At 35.6% G+C, this 24,723-nt stretch overlaps 1 protein-coding gene across 6 annotated transcripts in view; it reads left to right on the forward strand.

Annotated features, from left to right (window-relative positions):
- Positions 1 to 24,723, forward strand: part of ANKRD17 (ankyrin repeat domain 17) — a 166,506-nt gene that overhangs the window by 49,284 nt on the left and 92,499 nt on the right. The window lies entirely within an intron of this gene.

Raw genomic sequence — 24,723 nt, forward strand, 5'->3', positions numbered from 1 at the left:
CAAACGGTAGTAGCTAAAGGTTATTTATTAAGGTTTCTTATACAGACTGAAGTCAGAGCCATCCCCAGTGTTAAGAGCCATCTCCTATGATTAAGAGTCTTTTTCCTCTTCCTCCTACAGGAGAGGGCAGGAAGGAAAACATCACAAAGGGAAATTTATGCTCTGCTTTTACACAGAAAGGGGAAGGACATAGAGTTCCTCCTGCATCTGTTTCTCAGTTGCCTTCAGTCAAAATAATCTTTATGCAGCAAGTGGCATATTTTGGGGTGGCATATACTAATCTCCTTTCTCCTCTAATGTTTTATAGTTTTTAAAATTGTTATAAATTTCAATCTTTATTTTTGCATTTGTTTGTTACTTATATATAGGAGTGCAGTGGATATCTCTACAATGACTTTGAATCCTATAGGCCTGCTAAATTCACTTAGTTCTATTTTGTTCTGTCATGTTTTGTTTTTGCCAGATTTTTAGGGTTTTATACATACATGGTCATCTATATAAATAGTCAGTTTTTCTCCTCTTACTTCCATCTATATGCCTTTAATTCTTTATTTCTTGCCTTATTGTACTAGGTATAACCTTCAGTAAAATGTTGAAAAGCACTGGGTACCTGTGGACAGCCATGTCTTATTCCTGATCTTTGGGGAGAATGTATTATTCAGTCTTTTGCCATTAAATGTGGTGTTATCTCTAGTTGCTTCTTGATTCCTTTATTTGGTTGAAATATTCCTGGCCCTTATTTGCTAATAATTTTTATCATCACAGGGTATAGAAAATCAGGTCCTTTTATCTGTGTCTTTTTGAGATGGTTTTCCTTCTTTATTCTCTTACTATAAATTATGTTGATTGACTTGGATTTTAAACCAACTTTGTATTCCTGGGATAAACTTCTTTGCTTACGATACATGCATGGCCCTATTTGAATATGGCTGAATTTGGTTTACTAACATCTTGTTAAGAATTATTGTTCTTCACAAGACATACTGATCCTTAGTTTTCTTTTCTTGTAAAACCTTTAACCATTTCTTTTGTGTGTGTCATAGAAATGTTTGCCTCATAAAGTGATTGGGAGTGTATCTTTCTCTTCTATTTTCTGAAAGCTTGGGCACACTTGAATGTTTGAATCAAGCAGCGAAACCATCTGCACCTATTGTTTTGTTTGTGGGAAGATTTTCACTTAGAAATTCAGTTTCTTTGATAGACATTAAGCTATTTATCCTGTCTGTGTCAGTTTTGATGATTTTAAGTCTTGTAAGGAATTGATTTCAATCTTAGTTGTTGAATTAACCATGGTTCATAATAGTTCTATACTCTTTCAATGGTGGTAGAATCTGTAATATCCTTCAATCCTGATACTGGTTATTTGCATTTTTCTGTGTTTCTTATATGGCCTAATATGAAATTTATCTATTTTTGATAAACTTTAAGTTGATTTTTATTTCATGTCATCAATTTTTCTATATTTTGTTCATTTTCTGTGTCATTGATTTCTATTCATATATTTCCTCCCTTCCTCTTTGGGTTTAATTGGTTCTTATTGTAGTCTCTCTAAGTGGAAGCTTAAATATGTTTCTAACATTCCTTCTTTTCTGTGCTGTATTAAAAGCTATAAATTTGTATGTACTGCAGTAAATACATACCACAAATTTTGGTATTTTATTTTTGTAATCATTTAGTCCTAAATGTTTTGTAATTTACCTTGTGTCTTTCTCTGACTAATTCTGCCTTTCTCACCTGGGGTTTCATGGGAGAATTAAGCTCTAATCCTTAAGACCTCTTTTATTCTCCTGCACATGTAGAATTGCAGTGTTTATATACCATCTCGGGGAGAGTTGAGAAAATAGTCACTCAAATAATGTTTGGTCATCTTTGATTCAGATGAGGAATTCTTTTTGAGAATGGTTCTATGGGTTGCTTAAAAGTAGCTTATTTAATTTCTAATATGTTGGGATATTATAGGTTTCCAACTTAATTACAGGTAGTCAGGGAATATACTGTACTCTGATTTCGGTTATTTTAAATGCATTAAACTTGTTTTATAGGTGAAAATATGGTCCATTTTGGTAAATGTTTTATTCACACTTAAGAGAATATGTTCTCTAGTGCTAGGGTGAGTGTTTCATAAATGTCAGTTAGATTACTTTAGTTAATAATGTTCAAATATTTTATATCCCTTCTACCTGTTCTGTCAATTACTGTAAGTTTTGAAATCTTCAGTTATAATTGTAGAGACGCTCATTTTTTTGTTTGGTCAGTTAGTTTGCTTCATGTATTTTGGAACTCTGTTACAAGGTATATAAACATTTAGGATTATTGTATCTTCTTGCTAAATTGATCCTTTTATGTAATTAAATGTCCCTTTTTTATTAGTGTTCCTTGTTTTGTTTGGATTCTGCTTTGTCTGATAATAAAAATTTTTCTACCAGTGAAAACTACTAATGTTTTCATGATATATCTTTCTCCATCATTTTAACATCTCTGTCTTTATATTTAAAGTATTCATAGACAGGGTATAGTTAGCTCTTGCCTTTTATCTAGACTGTCGATCTCTGCCTTTTAATTGGTGTGTTTGGTCCATTTTCACTTAGTGTAATTAGCAATATTTTATGTTCGAGTCTTCTATCTAATTGTTTTCTGTTTGTCCCATTTGTTATTACTCCTTTGTTAACTTTATGACTTTACTTGATTATTTTTGTATTTCATTTTATTACCTCTGTTGCTTTATTACTTCTTATTTTGGGGGTGGTTGTTTTGGAGTTTGCAATATACATGTTTTAACTTACAGCTACCTTCACCTAATAATATAACCCTTTGCATATAATATTAGGAACCTTACACCATTATATTTCTCCTCCTATGTCTCTATGGGATTATTGTCATATTTTATCTCTATGTATATTGTGAATCTCCAGAATAGATTATTATTTATAGATATTTTCTTAAATGAGGAAAAGAAAGATACCTATTTTTATATCATTTTAGTATTTTTCATTACTTGTGTGAATCCAGTTTCATGAGATATCTACTTAAATAATTTCCTTTAATGCTTTTTCTAGTGCAGGTCTACTGATGACAAATTGTCTTGGGTTTTGTCTCCAAATGTCTGTTTTCCCTTATGTTTGAAGTATACTTTGACTGCTATACTATTGTTGGTTGAGATGTTTTTCTTTCAGTGTTTAAAAAGTGTCTTTCTTTTGTTTTGTTTTCCATTCTTTCTCATGACAAGTAAGCAGTCATTCTTTATTCGTTTGTACATAATGATTTTTCCTGTGCTTTCTAAGATTTTGTTTTATTATTGATTTACAGTAGTTTTATTGTGACTTGCCTTGGGATAGTTCTCTTTCTATTTAACCCACTTGAATTTGTTGAGCTTATTAGATTTAAAAGTTTATATTTAAGGTCTAATATTGAGACTTTCTAGGCATTATCTCTTCAAAAGTAGTTTCTGCCATCCTCCTCTATTCCTGGGATTCCAATTTACACACTATGTTATATCTTAAAAGTAACATCGCCGCTGTGTTTTTTGTCTTTTTCCTCTTCATGCTTTGGTTTAGCTCATTTCAATTGCTGTGCCTTGGGTTCAGTGGTCCTTTCTTAGTCATTGTTAACCTTTGAAATTTTTATAGCAAATACTGTATTTTTCAACTGTGGAAATTCTACTTGAACTTTTATTTTTATAGATTTCATCTCTTTATTGTGTTCACACTTTTATTTTTATTGATTTCATCCCTTTATTTTTAGTTCTTTGATTTTTTATTAAGGTACGATTGATATACACTCTTATGAAGGTTTCACATGAAAAAATATGTGGTTACTACATTTACCCATATTATCAAGTCCCCACCCATACCCCAATGAAGTCACTGTCCATTAGTACAGCAAGATGCTGCAGATTGACTATGTGCCTTCTCTGTGGTACACTGTTCTCCCTGATCCCCCACACCATGTATACTAAATACAATACCCTTCAATCCCCTTCTCCCTCCCTCCCCACCCACCCTTCCACACCCCTCCCCTTTGGTAACCACTAGTTCATTCTTGGAGTCTCTGAGTCTGCTGCCATTTTGTTCCTTCAGTTTTGCCTCATTGTTATACTCCACAAATGAGGGAAATCATTTGGCGTTTGTCTTTCTCCACCTGTTTTATTTCACTGAGCATAATGTCCTCCAGCTCCATCAATGCCGTTGCAAATGGTAGGATTTGTTTCTTATGGCTGAATAGTATTCCACTGTGTATATGTACAACATCTTCTTTATCCATTCACCTACTGATGGACACTTAGGTTGTTTCCATATCTTGGCTATTGTAAAAAGTGCTGCGATAAACATAGGGGTGCATGTGTCTTTTTGAATCTGAGAAGTTGTATTCTTTGGGTAAATTCCAAGGAGTGGGATTCCAGGGTCAAATGGTATTTCTATTTTTAGTTTTTTGAGGAACCTCCATTTTGCTTTCCACAATAGTTGAACTACCTAACATTCCCACCAGCAGTGTAGGAGTGTTCCCCTTTCTCCGCATCCTCGCCAGCATTTGTTGTTCATAGTCTTTTCGATGCTGCCATCCTTACTGGTGTGAGGGCATAACTCATTGTGGTTTTAATTTGCATTTCCCTGATTATTAGTGATGTGGAGCATCTTTTCATGTGTGTGTTGGTCATCTGAATTTCTTCTTTGGAGAACTGTCTCTTCATGTCCTCTGCCCATTTGTTAACCAGGTTATTTGCTTTTTGGGTGTTGAGGCATGAAAGTTCTTTATATATTTTGGATGTCAACCCCTTGTTGGATATGTCATTTACAAATATATTCTCCCATATTGTAGGATGCCTTTTTGTTCTGTTGATGGTGTCCTTTGCAGTACAGAAACTTTTTAGTTTGATGTAGTTCCATTAAGTTCATTTTTGCTTTTGTTTCCCTTGCTCGAGGAAATGCATTCAGGAAGAAGTTGCTCATGCTTATATTCAGATGTTTGCCTATGTTGTCTTCTAAGAGTTTTATGGTTTCATGACTTACATTCAAGTCTTTAATCCATTTCAAGTTTACTTTTGTGTATGGGGTTAAACAGTAACCCAGTTTCATTCTCTTGCATGCAGCTGTCCAGTTTTGCCAACACCAGCTGTTGAAGAGGCTGTCATTTCCCCATTGTATGTCCGTAATTCGTTTATTGTATATTAATTGACCATATATGGTTGGGTTTATATCAGGGCTCTCTAGTCTGTTCCAGTGGTCTGTTCTAGTGCCAGTACCAAATTGTCTTGATTACTGGCTTTGTAATAGAGCTTGAAGTTGGGGAGCATAATCTCCCCAACTTTATTCTTCCTTCTGAGGACTGCTTTGGCTATTCCAGGTCTTTTGTGGTTCCATATGAATTTTAGAATGATTTTCTCTACTTCTTTGAAGAATGCTTTTGGTATTTTGATAGAATTGCGTTGAATCTGTAGATTGCTTTAGGTAGGACGGTCATTTTGACAATATTAATTCTTCCTATCCATGAGCACAGGATGTGTTTCCATTTATTGTTATCTTTAATTTCTCTCATGAATGTCTTGTAGTTTTCAGACTACAGGTCTTTCACTTCCTTGGTTAGGTTTATTCCTAGGTATTTTATTCTTTCTGATGCGATTGTGAATGGAATTGTTTTCCTGATTTCTCTCTCTGCTAGTTCATTTAGTGTATAGGAATGCTACAGATTTCTGTGTATTAATTTTGTGTCCTGCAACTTTGCTGAATTCAGATATTAGATCTAGTAGTTTTGGAGTGGATTCTTTAGGGTTTTTTATGTACAGTATCATGTCATTTGCAAAAAAGGACAGTTTAACTTCTTCCTTGCCAACCTGAATGCCTTTTATTTCTTTTTGTTGTATGATTGCCATGGCTAGGACCTCCAGTACTATGTTGAATAGAGGTGGGGAAAGTGGGCATCCTTGTCTTGTTGCCAATCTTAAAGGAAAAGCTTTCAGCTTTTTGCTGTTAAGTATGATGTTGGCTGTGTGTTTGTCATGTATGACCTTTATTATGTTGAGGTACTTACCCTCTATACCCATTTTGTTGAGAGTATTTATTACGAATGGATTTGAATTTTGTCAAATGCTTTTTCAGCATCTATGGAGATGATCATGTGATTTTTGTCCTTTTTGTTGATGTGGTGGATGATGTTGATGGATTTTCGAATGTTCTACCATCCTTCATCCCTGGAATAAATTCTACTTGATCATGATGGATGGTTCTTTTTGATGTATTTTTTTATTTGGTTTGCTAATATTTTAAGTATTTTTGCAGCTGTGTTCATCAGAGATATTGGTCTGTAGTTTTCTTTTTTTGTGGTGTCTTTGCCTAGTTTTGGTATTAGAGTGATGCTGGCCTCATAGAATGAGGTTGGGAGTATTCCCTCCTTTGCTGTTTTTTGGAAAACTTTATGGAGAATGGGTATTAGGTCTTCACTAAATGTTTGATAAAATTCAGCGGTGAAGCCATCTGGCCCAGGAGTTTTGTTCTTAGGTAGTTTTTTGATTACCAGTTTAATTTCATTGCTGGTAATTGGCCTGGTCATATTTTCTCTTTCTTCCTTGGTCAGTTTTGGAAGGTTGTATTTTTCTAGAAAGTTGTCCATATCTTCTGCTTATCAAGTTTGCTAGCATTTAATTTTTCATAGTATTCTCTATATTCTTTGTATTTCTGTGGTGTCCATTGTGATTTTTCTTTCCCATTTCTGATTCTGTTAATATGAGTAGACTCTCTTTTTTTCTTAATAAGTTTGGCTAGGGTTTTACCTGTTTGTTTGTTTTTTCTCAAAAAAACAGCTCTTACTTTCATTAATTCTGTTGTTTTTTTCCTCTCAATTTTATTTATTTCTGCTCCAATCTTTATTGTGTCCCTCCTTGTACTGACTTTGGGCCTCATTTGTTCTTCTTTTTCTAGTTTCATTAATTGTGAGTTTAGACTGCTTGTGTGGGATTGTTCTTCTTTCCTGAGGTAGGCCTGTATTGCAATATACTTTCCTCTTAGCACGGCCTTGGCTGCATCCCACAGATTTTCTGGTATTGAAGTATTTTTGTCATTTGTCTCCATATATTGCTTGATCTCTGTTTTTATTTGGTCATTGATCCATTGGTTATTTAGGAGCATGTTGTGAAACCTCCGTGTGTTTGTGGGATTTTTCATTTTCTTTGCATAATTTATTTCTAGTTTCACACCTTTGTGGTCTGAGAAACTAGTTGGTACAATTTCAGTCTTTTTGAATTTACTGATGCTCTTTTTGTGGCCTAGTATGTGATCTATTCTTGAAAATGTTCCATGTGCACTTGAGAAGAATGTGTATTCTGCTACTTTTGGGTGTAGAGTTCTGTAGATGTCTGTTAGGTCCATCTCTTCTAATGTGTTGTTCAGTGCCTTTGTGTTTTTACTTATTTTCTGTCTGGTTCATCTGTCTTTCAGAGTGAATGGAGTGTTGAAGTCTCCTAGAATGAATGCATTGCATTCTATTTCCACTTTTAATTCTTTTAGAATTTGTTTGCCATATGTAGGTGCTCCTGTGTTGGGAGCATAGATATTTATAATGGTTATATCTTCTTGTTGGATTAACCCCTTTATAATTATGTAATGTTGTTCTTTGTTTCTTGTGACTTTCTTTGTTTTGAGGTCTATTTTGTCTGATACAAGTACTGCAACTCCTGCTTTTTTCTCCTTATTAGTTGCATGAAATAATCTTTTTCCATCTCTTCACTTATAGGCTGTGTATGTCTTTGGGTTTAAGTGAGTCTCCTGTAAGCAGCATATAGATAGGTCTTGTTTTTTTTATCCATTCAGTGACTCTGTGCTTTTGATTGCTGCATTCAGTCCGTTTACATTTAGGATGATTATCAATAGGCGTGTACTTTTGCCATTGCAGGCTTTAGATTCGTGGTTACCAAAGGTTCAGGGTTCACTTCCTTACTGTCTAAGAGTCTAACTTAACTCATTTAATATGCTATTACAAACACAATCTAAAGGTTCTTTTTTTCTCCTCCTTTTACTTCCTCCTCAATTGTTTTTATATTAGGTATCATATTCTGTACTCTTTGTCTATCCCTTGATTGACTTTGGGGATAGTTAATTTAATTTTGCACTTGCTTAGTAATTAACTGTTCTACTTTCTTTACTGTGGTTTTATTACCTCTGGTGACAGCTATTAAACCTTAGGAACACTTCCATCTATAGCAGTCCCTTTAAAAATACACTGTAGAGAAGGTTTATGGGATGTAAATTCTCTCAGCTTTTGCTTATCTGGAAATTGTTTGATCCATCCTTCAAATTTAAATGATAATCTTGCCAGATAAAGTAATCTTGGTTCAGGCCCTTCTGCTTCATTGCATTAAATACATCATGCCACTCCCTTCTGGCCTCTAAGGTTTCTGCTGAGAAGTCTGATGTTAACCTGATGGGCTTTCCTTTTTATGTAGTCTTATTTCTCTCTGGCTGTGTTTAATAGTCTATTTTTATCTTTGATCTTTGCCATTTTAATTACTATATGTCTCAGTGTTGTTTTCCTTGGGTCCTTTGTGTTGGGAGATCTGTGGATCTCCATGGCCTTAGAGACTATCTCCTTCCCCAGATTGGGGAAGTTTTCAGCAATTACCTCCTCAAAGACACTTTCTATCCCTTTCTCTCTCTTCTTCTTCTTCTGGTACCCCTATAATGGGAGTATTTTTCCCTTTGGATTGGTTATACAATTCTCTCAATATTCTTTCATTCTTAGAGATCCTTTTTTTCTTTCTGTGCCTCAGCTGCTTTTTATTCCTCTTCTCTGGTTTCTATGTCATTTATCATCTCCACCATATCCAGTCTGCTTTTAATACCCTCCATTGTGCTCTTCAATGATTAGATCTCCAACCGGAATTCATTCCTGAGTTCTTGAATATTTTTCTGTACCTCCATGAGCATGTTAATGGTTTTTATTTTGAACTCCCTTTCAGGAAGAGTCATGAGGTCCATGTCGTCTTTCTCAGGAGTTATATTAATTTTACTCTGAACCAGGTTCCTTTGGCATTTCATTTTTGTATATGGCACCCTCTAGTGTCCAGAAGCTCTACTGTCTGGAGCTGCTCAGCCCCTGAAGCAATGTCAGGGGTCATATGGGAGTGGTATTGGTGCCTGGGGGGAGGAAAGATCTGTTTGCTGCTTCCCAGCCGCTATGCCTGTCTCCACTGCCTGAACCAGTCAACCGAGCACACAGGTATAAGCCTCTATGCTTTGCATTTGTATTTGCTGTCGACAGATCTTCCCTCTGGCTGGCTTATCGCCAGGGTAGTGTTTGCCGGTTTGTGAGCCACATGGGGCTGACCGGTAGAAAGGTGCAGTAGGTTGTGTATCACGGAGGGGGTCCTTGGAGCTGTGTAGCCAGCCAGGGGCTTGGAGCACCTGGAAATTGTGAAAGTTCCCAACCTGCTGGGCAGAGTGCACCCAGACAATTTTGTCTACCTGTCCTTTCTCCTGAACAGTAAACTCTGTGCAGTCCTTGCCCCTTTAGCAGCCCTCTTGCTAAGGGCTTCCTTGTTAGGAAGTCTCTCAGACTGCCTACCTTTCCTTTGTCCCAGAGCAGCCAGATATGGATCCCTGCTTTCCGCAAGCAGCTGGAATCTCAGTCTCTCCAGGAATTCTGCCTGTCTTAGCTTTCCAATCCCCTAATCATGAGAGTATCATCAAAGCACCATGAAATGTAGGTTTGTGCTCCCAGTGCAGATCTCTGGAGTTAGGTATTCAGCAGTCCCAGGCCTCCACTCCCTCCCCACTCCGTTTCTTTTCCTCCAGCCAGTGAGCTGGGGTCGGGAAGTGCTTGGGTCCTGCCAGGCTACGTCTTTGGTACATTACCCTATTCCATGAGGTCTGCTCTTTTTTCCAGGTGTACGCAGTCTAGCACAGTCCACTTTCCTGGTGCTTTTTCAGGATTAGTTGTATTAATTATATTTTAGTATTATATGTGGTTTTAGGAGGAAGCCTCTGTCTCACCTCTCATGCCACCATCTTTAATCCTCTCTCTCATCTCTCTCTTTATTATGTTCACATTTTTCTTTGAATCCTTGGACACATTTAAAAGAGTTTAAAGTCCTTGTCTGATAGCTTCACTCCTGTCATTTCAAGTCCTGCTTCTAATCACCTATTTTTTTATCCTAGCTATGGGACATGTTTCTTTGCTTCTTTATAAGTGTAGTGATTTTTATTGATGGTAGATATTTCAGTATTACATTATCAAGTGTCTGCATTTTATTATTCTTCTTTAAAGAGCATTGAATTTGTTCTTGGCTAACAGGTTACTTACAAGTCAGCTTCATTCTTACGAGGCTTGTTAGAAGCATTGTTAGGGCATCTTTCTAATAACCTGTACTCTAATGTTAGAGTAACCCACTCTTAGGTGTGACCTTTCTGGTTTCTCTACCAGATGCCCTAAGTATTCAGTGAAATCCCTGTCTTTTGGCTGGTTGATTTTGATGTATCTCAACTGTGGAAGCTACTGTCATTGTTTGAATTCTCTAGCACTTTGTTCCTTGATTCTTCTCTCTAGTTTTTTGACCCACACATTTAATCCTTTTCTCCTGAACTAACTAGGACATACTTCTCTGGTTTGTTTTCCTTGAATACTGCTAGATATGGCAGAAAGATGGGGAAGTAGTAGGATTCACTTCTTTGTTTCTTTTCGGTTATTGCCCCTGTTTTGCTTGTTGTCCATTGTCTGAAAAGAGATTGGGAGCCTAGTCAAGTACCAGTTACTTTTCAAAACTGTGAACCATATAGTCATTGTATTTAAACTGCTGAACTGTGGAGAGAATCATGCTAAAACAGACTGAGTAAGCTGTGACAAATTTGCAATGAAATATCTTTCATGACTAAAGAGTACCACATCCTAAAAGTCTTTCTGGGCCTCATCTGTTCTGTTGTAAAGCTATTTCATATCATGTACATGCAGTATGTGTTCACAGATGCAGTGTTAGTGCAGTTCCATTGCAGATGCTCCTGCCATAGATGACTGCCAATATTAACTGTTGATAGTGTACCATGTTTGTATAGCAGCATCTCATATGCTTATGTTTCATAGTGCATTTTAAGGAAGCCTAAACACATTAGGTACAGATTTCCAAAAGTTGCTCTCAGCTGTTTATGTTTAGAAAAGTGAATAATACATTTTGAAGCAGTTTAAAATAATGAACTGTTTCAGGTTATTACTAATGCCAAACACTTTATTGTTAGTTATTTAAGAATGGGATGGAAAACTTTATTAATAATAAAATCTTATAGAAAACTTAGTATAGAATGGCTCAAAGAATGTTAAAGTGAACAGTGTTATATTTTGGTATATTTCCTTTCAGTCCATTCTCAAATACAGATATATTCACTTTTAACAAATTGGGACCAGATTATTTAAACATACTGTATCTTAATATTTTTTCCATATGCATGATTTATACTTTCCTATGTCTTTAATATTTGCTGGAAGTATAAATTTATCAACATTCTTTTTCTTTTGCTTTTATAAATCATACTGCATTGAGTATTTTTCTGTGTTTTCCTCTGGATCTCAGATAATTTCTAGTATATTTCTAGATTGGGGATATGGATTATGAAACTTTTTCTTTTAATCACATTAATACATATTCATTGTGAGAATTTGAAACATCAACCAAAAAATGAATATCTTAATATTTGTATCCCAATCTTTATGCCCACCTCTGAATTACTTTTACTAAACTTGTGAATTTTATATCCTAACTTTTAATATATATATGTCTTGTCCTTTTTCCTGTTGTATTAAATTTTATTGAAATCTTTTGCTGATTGCATAATGTTCTGGATTGAGAATATAATTTACTGTGCATTTATGTTATTGGATAGCTGGGTTATTTCCAGTTTTTCTATTGGAAAAATGTTTTTTAAGTGTTTGGCCGTTTTGCTAATGGAAGTATATATTTTTTGAGAGATTCTTTGTATTGGTGTGAGTCTTGTCAAATGTGATAAAAAAATTTTCTGAGTTTCTTTTTTATGTTTTTTGATAAGGATGTTTTTGCAAAACTTTCATAAGTGTGTCTTTTCCTTTATCATTAGTTTCTCTTTTATGCATAGAAAAAGGTTTTTCCTTTTAGACATCAGATAATATTCACCTATATGTTTTTTAATCTTGCTAAAATGTCTTATATTATTGATACATGATGTGATAAGAATCTTAATTTTTTTCCGTTGGTACCATTTAAGCAGGTAATTAATTAGTGAGTCATACCTTTTGTATTTCAGGATATCTATTCTTTGTAGAATGCATTTCTTGTTTTGCTAGGAATAACTAAATCCTATGAATTAAGTAAATCCTATGAATAATCCTTGAGTAAAAACAGACTTTAGCATGTAACAAACTTGTAGTTAAACCTGGACAGTAGTCCCCAAGAGATACTCATTTGGTATTATAGTTGTTCTCCTGAGACAGTCCAACCTCTGATGGAAAGGAAAGAGAGATCATAGTAGTGGTTGAAGTGGGGACATCTGAAAGGTAAAAGTTGATGCCTGATTACAGGAGTACAAGGATCCAGTTTTATTCATCAGTTCTTAGCATAGTACTGAGTACATTGTAAGTATTTTGATGTGTCTGTTTAATAAGTAAGAGAAAGCATAAGAAAGAAAGGTTCTGATATATTTTATGTGACTTCAAATGTTAGGCTATTTCGAATATAAACAAAGCTAATGGCAATTACAATGACTAAAATGTTCTTCAATTAAAAGGAATTTTTATCTTCATATAGTAAACTGCTTTCATGATGGAGTTACTCATTTTTATTTTGTAAGCAGTAGTTTAACCTTGGTGTTGAATTAGTGTTACCTAGGGAGTTTTTAAAAATTCCTATGCCCAAGTTAATTTGATTAAATTAGAGTATCTGAGGATATGGCCCAGGCATCAGTACTTTCTTTTGTTAATTCTAGTGTACAGCTGATGTTGGCAACCACTGCTCCAAGACTGAGGGTAAAGAGAATTTAAAGTAATGTGCCCCTAACTACAGCCCATGTCTTAGTCAATTATGGCCTTGTATCAGAAACTAACGTAGACTGGGGTGCTTAATTACAACAGAAATTTTCTTAGTTCTGGAGGCTGAAAGTCTGATATAGCCAGCTGGTCAACAGTAGGCTATTAGTAGGAAAGTTTTTGGGGAGTCAAAAGTTACATGTGGTTTTCAACCATGGGTCAGTGCGCTAACCCCTGTGTTACTCAACCTGTATATTAACTGATACAAATTTTCATTGCAATAGTACTGCTCTAGATGAAAAAAGATACGTGACATAGATATACTCTGTTGTCTGAAACTTTTTTAAGGAGATGAAAAAGTATGGGAAGCACAGAGATGTATTTCAGAGTCTCTAAAGGACTTGTCAAAGTTAAATATCTTTAGTAATGTAATAGTCATTTAGCAAATATTTATTGACTGACTCCTAGCTGTCTTGCACTACCCTTAGCTTAGACTACAGCAGTGAAAAACAGAGATGTTCATACTGTCATGGAGTTTTTGGTGGAAAGTTTGACAATATACAATTAAACTAGAAAATAAATAATATGATTTAATATAGTCATTAATACTATTAAAAAATAAAGCAAAGGTGATGGAGTAGACCATGACAGAGAGGAGGAGCTATTTGTCATTGGTTCAGAAAATACTACTCTGAGGAATGACAAATTGAAGTTGAAACCTGAATGTTGAGAAGAAGAAAGTCATATGAAAATCTTTGTGAATTCCATGCAGAGGGAACTGTATTTGTAAATTCTTGGGGTATGCCTCCAGTTAATGCTTTGAAGGTGATTAGAAGAGATGGAATTAAGGAGGGTATTATATAAGAATGGGAAGTTGAGACAATGTTTTCCTCAGTTAAGTTGAATTCTTGCTAATAGGTGCTTGAGAGCCTGTATTTCTCTTTCTTCTTTTATTTTTTGTTTTGTTTTTTAAAATGTTCATTTTCTTCTTTTACTTTCATTGTCTCTCTCTCATCCCAACGCACACACATCCCAACAGACACATTTTTCAGCAGCCTATAGGGAAAAGGGCTCAGGGCAGGCATCAAGATGAGTTCTATAGCTATGGCATGACTGCTAATGTCCTGGTGTCATAATCATGAGGGATTATTTGAGGCAAATGGAGCCATGACTAAAGTAAGATGTGTTAGGATGAGAATGGGGAATTTTTAGAATGTACTATAGCCACTTTCTCATAAATTTGCTCTCAGGGAGTAGGAGTTTTTAAGTTTTTTGATTCCAGATTCTTTAAATTCTTATGTATCATTTTATATATTAACACGTTTTTGGGTCACCTTTCTTAACCAGTATGTTTAACCTTCACAGTTCCTAAAATTTGTAATTTGTATTGTTCACAATTCATCTAATTTGTTATGTAATTAATAAATAACATATTTGGGTACCATTTTGCGGAAAAAGGATGGCTTTGATATTTATTGTTAAGGGATGTGTGGTGGGTGTCAAATGTCCAATGAAAGGAATTTTATAATTTTGGTTTAATCTTTGTGATTTGAGGCAAAGTTGTAATATACCAAAGTAAATTATTTTATAATTTCGTGTTTCTCTAATATTAGACTGTTTTATACTAAGGAATTACTTCTTAGGGTATTAATATTGAATCATATGACTGTCAGCATTCAAGTTGCTTTTTTTTTCCTTTGCAAAAATAGGATTTTGGATGAAATTTTGCATATGCATATATTTTAAAGCCATTTTGCTAGATACTACATAGACAACTTAGCCACATTTCTCAGGAATTCTTGAGCTTTTGAGTGTCAAATAGACCTCTCCTAAATAATCTAATTCTTTAGCAAATTTCACATTTTGCTGATAGCTATTCAGTTAATTTGTTTGGCATACATGTTCAGTGTACCAAATGCAATTTTCATTTGCAGTAAGAAATAAAGTAAATAATGTGTTTGGGTTATTTAAGGATTTCGGTATATATACTTAAATATTTTCATTGCTAATTAAATAATTCTATTATTTTATCATCATGACTCTAGGTAGTGGATCAAAGTCAGTGATAATTCAGTAAAACTATTCTGTTCCACTGAGTGTTTCCATAAAGTAGGTAGGTAACTGGAATGTCAGTTTACTTGGGACAATTCTAGTTTATACTTGTTTTCTCGGAGTAATTTCAAAAAATGTTTTAATTGAGAGGAATGATGTCATATAACTCTGAGGTTACATTGGTTCATACACAGTTTTTCCTAATATTTTTAGGTTTTGTACTACCAGGTAACAGGAGCTGAATGCAAAGTATAGAAACAGTTGAATACACCAAGTCAAAGAGTAAATAGTACATACAGTTGGCCCTTGAGTAACATGGGTTTGAACTGTGCAGGTCCACTTATACATGGATTTTCTTCAATTAATATACTGGAAAAATATTTGGAGATTTGCAACAATTTGGAAAAACATTTTCTTTTCTCAAGTTACTTTATCGTTAGAATATAGTATATAGTACATAATAACATACAAAATATGTATTAATTGACTGTTTATGTTATCAGTAAGGCTTCCAGTCAAGAGTGGAATATTAGTAGTACTTAAGTTCTTGGGGAGTCAAAAGTTTTATGTGAATTTTTCATTGTGGGGCCAGCACCCCTGACCCTCAGGTTTTTCAGGGGTCAACAGTATATATATATAATGTGATGCTTATTCACCTGAATTTCTTTGCATTGGTTCAGATACCATGTTAAGATGACAGTGCCCTTTCAACAGTGCTCCTTCAGTTCCCCCAAAATATCCTATAGAATTCAGCATAATCCTGATCAATAACCTACCAGTCCCTCATCTGATTTGGTTTTGTTAGAAATTGATACTTTCTTATATCAATATAGAAAGGAAGAGATATTAAAATAAGCAGAACAGTTTTGAAAAACAATAACAAAGTAGAGTAAGACTTAACTATTAAGCTATTGCAACCAAGATAGTATGTTATTGATGAAAGGTAGCCAGAGCACCTTTTCTCAACACAGAAAATGTAGTCTTCCCAACTAATGGTGCTGGAATATTTGGGTATCCTTTTATGAAAAGAACTTTAACTCATGCCTTGCACTTTATGTGAAAATTAACTTGAATTTGATCATAAACCTAGATATAAAAGCCAGAACAATGAAACTTCTAGAAGACAACATAGAAAATCTCTGGGATCTTGGATTAGGCAAAGATTTTAGGGCACAAGAAAAAAAAAGTGATAATTTGAACCTCATATTTAAAACTTGTATTCTTCAGAGGATACTGAAAAGAAAATGAAAAGCCATTAGCTGGAAGAAAATATTTGCAAGCTGTATGTTTGATAAAGGATGTGTATCCAGAATATTAAGAATTCTCAAGACTTAATAATGAGGAAACAAACAATTGAACAAAAAATGGGGAAAAGAAAAAAATCAAAGAAATAACATTGATGGCATAAAATTAGAGGAAAACATGATCAGTAACATTCACCAGCCATTAAGGAATTGCACAGTAAAATCACAATGTGATTTTATCCTACTAGTATAGAGAGGAGGAATAAATTTACAAAACCTAACAATAACAAATGCTAGTGAGAAAAGAGCAACCAGAACTCACATACATTTCAGGTGGGAAAGCAAAATGGTACTATCATTTGGGAAAGCCTGGCAGTTTCTTACAGTTTAAGTATACATGTGTCATGTGTCATATGACACATCCTTCTCATGTGTACCGAAGGGAAATGAAAACATGCCTACGTAAAACATTGCACTCAAATGTTCATTAACAAGTAAATAGCTAAACAAATGGTGGTATATCCATATGATGGAATACTATCAATAAATAAAAAGGAATGAACTACTGATGCATATAATAACATGGATAAATCTCAAAGGCATTATGCATTTGTGAATAAAGCTGCTTGCAAAAGTCTGGTGATTCCATTTCATCTGGAAAAAAGTAAAACAGTATGGTTGCTAGGACAGAGGGTGGTAGTAGTTGACCGCCTACAAAGGGACGAGATAAATTTTTCAGTGTTAGAAACATTTGTTGATTCTGGTGATTTTATGATTGTATACATTTGTCAAAATTCATAGATTTGTACACTTAAAACGGTATATTTTATTTTAAACTATACTTCAGTAAATCCTGACTTTCAAGAAAGTTTAATTGGATACAGAAAGAAAGAATATATTTTCCTGATTTTGCTTCTCTTGAGCAAATAGTTGCTTTAACTGAATCTTAAAAATAACTGGGTTGCAAGGAGAAGGGAGGAGCCAAGATGGCGGTGTGAGTAGAGCAGCAGAAATCGCCTCCCAAAACCGTATCTATTTTTGAAATACAACAAATACAACTATCTCTAAAAGAGAGACCAGAAAATACAGGACAACAGCCAGGCTACATCTACACCTGTGAGAACACAGCACCTCACTAAGGGGGTAAGATACAAGCCGCGGTCTGGCGGGACCCGAGCGCCCCTCACCCCAGCTCCCGGTGGAAGGAGAGGAGTCGGAGCGGGGAGGGAGAGGGAGCCCAGGACTGCTAAACACCCAGCCCTAGCCATCGGCACCGGGAGCACAGACACACAGTGCGTGGTGTGCTGGATACTAGGTAAATGGAATAGTGAAAACCTGTGAGCAGGTCCCCGCAGCCAGTGACCCTGGGACAAAGAAAAGCAAGTGCTTTTTGAAAGTCTTAAAGGGACAGAGACCACACAGCTGGACAGAAGTGTCCGGCGCACTAAGCCCAGCAGCTAGGAATCCTGGGAAACTCCAGGCGCACTAACTCCCTGGGCAGCAGCACACCTCTGAGGCCCCTCACAGTGATAAACAGCCTCCCGCCCATTCCCCCTCCAACGCGGCTCCGCCATAGCAGAGCAGCAGCCGGAGAGGGGCCACGCTGACAGCAACCGTGGAGCTTACTCCACAGAGGCTGGGCAAGAATCCGAGACCCAGTCTGTGCGCAGCTGCCCAGCACAAGCCACTAGGGGTCGCCATTCTCCCAGGAGAGGAAGGCCACAAACTAGCAAGAAGGGACGTTCTCCCATCCGACACATGCGCCAGCTCCCTACAACTACCTCTATCGCCATGAAAAGGCAGAAGAATTTGATCCAGACCAAAATCACAGAAACGATATCTGAAAAGGAGCATGGATAGACACAACCAATGTCCCTGAAAAAGAAATCAAAATAAAGGTCATAACCATGCTGATGGAGCTGCAGAGAAAAATGCAAGAGCTAACGGACAAAGTAGGGAGGGAGACTACAGAAATCAAACAATCTCTGCAAGGAATTAAAAGCAGAATGGATGAGATGCAAGAGACCATTGATGGAATAGAAACCAGAGAATAGGAAAACATAGAAGCTGATGCAGAGAGAGATAAAAGGATCTCCAGGAATGAAACAGTATTAAGAGAACTGTGTGACCAATCCAAAAGGAAATAAATCTGCATTATAGGGGTACTAGAAGAAGAAGAGAAAGAAAAAGGGATAGAAAGTGTATATGAAGAAATAATTGCTGAAAACTTCCCCAAACTGGGGGAAGAAATAGTCGCTCAGACCACAGAAGTACACAGTACTCCCAAGAGAAGGGACCCAAGGAGGATAACACGAAGACACATAATAATTAAAATGGCAAAGATCAAGGACAAGGACAGACTTTTAAAGGCAGCTAGAGATAGGAAAAAGGTCAACTACAAAGGAAAACCCATCAGGCTGTCATCAGACTTCTCAACAGAAACCTTACAGGCCAGAAGAGAATGGCATGATATATTTAATGCAATGAAACAGAAGGGCCTTGAACCAAAAATACTGTATACAGCACGATTATCATTTAATATGAAGGAGGGATTAAACAATTCCCAGATAAGGAAAAGTTGAGGGAATTTGCCTCCCACAAACCACCTCTACAGGGTATTTTAGAGGGACTGCTCTAGAGGAAAGCACTCCTAAGGCTAAATAGGTGTCACCAGAGAAAATACAATCACAGCAAAGAAAGCAGACCAACCAAATACTAACTAAAGCCAAAAAATAAAAGCAACTACCAAAAAAAGCAGTCAAAGGAAACACAAAAGAGCACAGAATAAAACACCCAACATATAAAGAATGGAGGAGGAATAAGAAGGGAGAGAAATAAAGGATTATCAGACAGTGTTTATAAGAGCTCAATAAGCAAGTTAAGTTAGACAGTAAGATACTAAAGAAGCCAACCTTGAATCTTTCGTAACCACAAATCTAAAGCCTGCAATGGCAATAAGTACATATCTTTCAATAATCACCCTAAATGTAAATGGACTGAATACACCAATCAAAAGACACAGAGTAATAGAATGGATAAAAAAGCAAGACCCATCTATATGCTGCTTACAAGAGACTCACCTCAAACCCAAAGACATGCACAGACTAAAAGCCAAGAGATGGAAAAAGATATTTAAGGAGAAAAAAGCAGGTGTTGCAGTACTAGTATCAGACAAAATAGACTTCAAAACAAAGTAACAAGAGATAAAGAAGGACATTACATAATGATAAAGGGCTCAGTCCAACAGGAGGATATAACCATTATAAATATATATGCACCCAATACAGGAGCACCAGCATATGTGAAACAAATACTAACAGAATTAAAGGAGGATATAGAATGCAATGCACTCATTTTAGGGGAGTTCAACACACCACTCACTCCAAAGGATAATCCACAGAGGCACTGAACAACACACTAGAGCAGATGGACCTAATAGAAATCTATAGAACTCTACATCCAAAACCAACAGGATACACATTCTTCTCGAGTGCACATGGAACATTCTCCAGAATAGACCACATACTAGGCCACAAAAAGAGCCTCAGTAAATTAAAAAAGATTGAAATCCTACTAACCAACTTTTCAGACCACAAAGGTATAAAACTAGAAATAAATTGTACAAAGAAAGCAAAAAGGCTCACAAACACATGGAGGCTTAACAACATGCTCCTAAATAACCAATGGATCAACAACCAAATTAAAATAGAGATTAATCAATATATGGAAACAAATGACAACAACACAAAGCCCCAACTTCTGTGGGGTGCAGCAAAAGCAGTCTTTAGAGGAAGTATATAGCAATCCAGGCATATTTAAAGAAGAAAGAACAGTCCCAAATGAATAGTCTAATGTCACAATTATCGAAATTGGAAAAACAAGAACAAATGAGGCCTAACATCAGCAGAAGGAGGAACATAATAAAGATCAGAAAAGAAATAAATAAAATTGAGAAGAATAAAACAATAGAAAAAATCAATGAAACCAAGAGCTAGTTCTTTGAGAAAATACACAAAATAGATTAGCCTCTAGCCAGACTTATTAAGAGAAAAAGAGAATCAACACACATCAACAGAATCAGAAACGAGAAAGGAAAAATCACGACAGAGCCCACAGAAATGTATGCAATTATTAGGGAATACTATGAAAACCTATATGCTAACAAGCTGGAATATCTAGAAGAAAAGGACAACTTTCTATAAAAACACAACCTTCCAAGACTGACCAAGGAAGAAACAGAAAATCTAAACAATCCAATTACCAGCAAAGAAATTGAAGCGGTAATCTAAAAATTACCCAAGAACAAAACCCCACGGTCGGATGGATTTACCTCGGAATTTTATCAGACATACAGAGAAGATATAATACCCATTCTCCTTAAAGTTTTCCAAAAAATAGAAGAGGAGGGAATACTCCCAAACTCATTCTATGAAGGCAATATCACCCTAATACCAAAACCAGGCAAAGACCACACCAAAAAAGAAAATTACAGACCAATATCCCTGATGAACGTAGATGCAAAACTACTCAACAAAATATTAGCAAACCGAATTCAAAAATACATCAAAAGGATCATACACGATGACCAAGTGGGATTCATCCCAGGGATGCATGGATGGTACAACATTCAAAAATCCATCAACATCATCCACCACATCAACAAAAAGAAAGACAAAAACCACATGATCATCTCCATAGATGCTGAAAAAAGCATTCAACAAAATTCAACATCCATTCATGATAAAAACTCTCAACAAAATGGGTATAGAGGGCAGGTACCTCAACATAATAAAGGCCATATATGATAAACCCACAGCCAACATCATACTGAACAGCAAAAAGCTAAAAGCTTTTCCTCTGAGATCGGGTACAAGACAGGGATGCCTACTCTCCCCACTGTTATTCAACATAGTACTGGAGGTCCTAGCCACGGCAATTAGACAAAACAAAGAAATACAAGGAATGCAGATTGGTAAAGAAGAAGTTAAACTGTCGTTATTTGCAGATGATATGATACTGTACATAAAAATCCCTAAAGACTGCACTGCAAAACTACTAGAATATCGGAATACAGCAAAGTTGCAGTATACAAAATTAACACACAGAAATCTGTGGCTTTCCTATACACTAACAATGAACTAACAGAAAGAGAAATCAAGAAAACAGTTCCATTCACAATTGCATCAAAAAGAATAAAATACCTAGGAATAAACCTAACCAAGGAAGTGAAAGACCTATACCCTGAAAACTATAAGACACTCTTAAGAGAAATTAAAGAGGACACTAACAAATGGAAACTCATCCCATGTTCTTGGCTAGGAAGAATTAATATAATCAAAATGGCCATCCTGCCCAAAGCAATATACAGATTTGATGCAATCCTATCAAATTACCTACGGCATTCTTCAACGAACTGGAACAAATAGTTCAAAAATTCATATGGAACCACCAAAGACCCCAAATAGCCAAAGCAATCCTGAAAAGGAAGAATAAAGTGGGGGGGTGGATTTCGCTCCCCCAATTCAAGCTCTCCTACAAAGCCACAGTAATCAAGACAATTTGGTACTGGCACAAGAACAGAGCCCCAGACCAGTGGAACAGAATAGAGACTCCAGACATTAATCCAAACATATATGGTCAATTAATATACGGTAAAGGAACCATGGACATGCAATGGGGAATTGACAGTGTCTTCAACAAATGGTGCTGGCAAAACTGGACAGCTACATGTAAGAGAATGAAACTGCATCACTGTCTCATACACAAAAGTAAATTCAAAATGGATCAAAGACCTGAATGTAAGTCATGACAGCATAAAACTCTTAGAAAAAAACATAGGCAAAAATCTCTTGGACATAAACATGAGCGACTTCTTCATGAACATATCTCCCCGGGCAAGGGAAATAAAAGCAAAAATGAACAAGTGGGACCATATCAAGCTGAAAAGCTTCTGTACAGCAAAGGACACCATCAATAGAACAAAAAGGTACCCTACAGTTTGGGAGAATATATTTGTAAATGACAGATCCGATAAAGGCTTGACATCTAAAATCTATAAAGAGCTCACGCACCTCAACAAACGAAAATCAAATAATCCAATTAAAAAAGGGGCAGAGTTGCTGAACAGACAGTTCTCTAAAGAAGAAATTCGATGGCCAACAGACACATGAAAAGATGCTCCACATCGCTAGTCATCAGAGAAATGCAAATTAAAACCACAATGAGATATCATCTCACACCAGTAAGTATTGCCACCATCCAAAAGGCAACAACAAATGTTGACGAGGTTGCAGAGAAAGGGGAACCCTCCTACACTGCTGGTGGGAATGTAAACTAGTTCAACCACTGTGGAAAGCAGTGTGGAGGTTCCTCAAAAAACTCAAAATAGAAATACCATTTGACCCAGGAATTCCACTTCTAGAAATTTACCCTAAGAATGCAGCAGCCCAGTTTGAAAAAGACAGATGCACCCCTATGTTTATTGCAGCACTGTTTACAATAGCCAAGAAATGGAAGCAACCCAAGTGTACATCAGTGGATGAATGGATAAAGAAGATGTAGTACATATACACAATGGAATATTATTCAGCCATAAGAAGAAAACAAATCCTACCATTTGCAACAACATGGGTGAAGTTAGAGGGTATTATCTCCATGAAATAAGCCAGGTGGAGAAAGACAGGTACCAAATGATTTCACTCTTAGGTGGTGCATAAGAACAAAGAAAAACTGAAGAAAGAAAACAGCAGCAGAATCACAGAACCCAAGAATGAACTAACAGTTACCAAAGGGAAAGGGACTGGGGAGGATGGATGGGAAGAGAGGGATAAAGGCAGGGAATAATAAAGGGGGCATAATGATTAGCATGTATAATGTCGGCATGGGTGCATGGGAAGGGCTGGCTGTACAACAGAGAAGAGAAGTAGTGATTCTACAGCATCTTACTATGCTGATGGACAGTGACTGTAATGAGGTTTGTGCGGGGGACTTGGTGAAGGGGAGAGCCTAGTAAACATAATGTTCTTCATGTAATTGTAGATTAATGATAAAATAAAAATAAAATAAAATAACTGGGTTGCATCTGCATACTTCAGACTGAATGACATATACCAGTAAGTTAATGCTGTTTCTATCAAAATAATACACATCGTTGTGATAAGTCTTGGAATTTTTGTTAGAAATATAGAAATGGTTAGGTTATTCTTGATTTTTTTCTTTGAAGGTCTGAAGGTTTTACTTTAATGTTTTTTGCTAAAGTTACACAATAGGAAACTATGTGGTCTTTTTTTTTTTTATTATTTTAAGATCAGCAATATAGAAGTTACCGACCAGTAAAAAAGTAAAATTCTTTCATTGATTTCCTTCTGTAATTACCACTGTTCATAACTTGGATTTATATATCTTGAAATTTTTGGTTTGTATTCTTGCATGTGTATGAATTTTTTTTTTGAAATCAACTTAAAATAGATTCATACCATGTTTGCTTTGCTATAGCTTGCGTTTTTCATCTAATGTCATGTGGATGTCTTTCTACATCAGTATTCATGTATTCATTCAATAAATATTTTAAGTACTTAATGTTTAAGGCCATTTTAGATGCAAAAGGTAGAGCAGGGAACAAAATGGGCTTCTTTCCCAACTTAACTTACATTCAAATAAGAGGAAGTAAACATTGGGGGGAAAATGTCACTATTTCATAAAAGTAAAGAATGACTAAAGAGTGAAAGATGATGGGACAGAATTAGTGGGACAGTTATATTAGTTGTGATATTGACCTTTATATGTAGATCTACTTTATTCTTCAGATAGCCATTTATTATTTCATAGTATAATTTGCTTGACCATTATTCTGTTGATAGGCATGTATGCTATCCATAGGGGTTTTTTCCCTTTTATAATCAGTATTATAATTACAGCCTTGAGAAATTTTTTTTTGCTTACATATACAAGTATTTCTGTAGAGTAAATTCCTAGAAGGAGAATTGTATTTTTAAATATTGATTTTAGATTCTGCCAAATTATCCTCCAAAACATTAGATATTACCTGTCAATGGGTGAAAAATAAAACCTCATATTAATTTGTATTTGCCTGATTCCCAATGAAGTGAGTATATTTATTGGCACTTACTATTTCTCCTATAAATTCCCAACTCACATCATTTTGCTCATTGTGGGGTTTGCCTTTTTCTTACTGAAATTTTAGGATTTCTTTACAATTCCACTTTTAATATATGTCATATTTTGTAATATTTTCTCCTTACCTGTCATTTGTCTTTATGGAATCTTCTGGTTTTCCTTTTTATACTGTCAAAATCTATCAGTCTTTTCTTCTCATGTATGTTTTTGAAACTGAAAAGCCTTCTGATTCTAATTTAGTTTCTTATATTCTATTTCTTCAGTTTTATTTGTTTCTAGTAGATTTTTAAATTCATCTGGAGTTCTTTTGTATATATGTTCT

This window comes from Manis javanica, chromosome 5 (assembly GCF_040802235.1).
Source record: "Manis javanica isolate MJ-LG chromosome 5, MJ_LKY, whole genome shotgun sequence".
Classification (NCBI taxonomy): domain Eukaryota; kingdom Metazoa; phylum Chordata; class Mammalia; order Pholidota; family Manidae; genus Manis; species Manis javanica.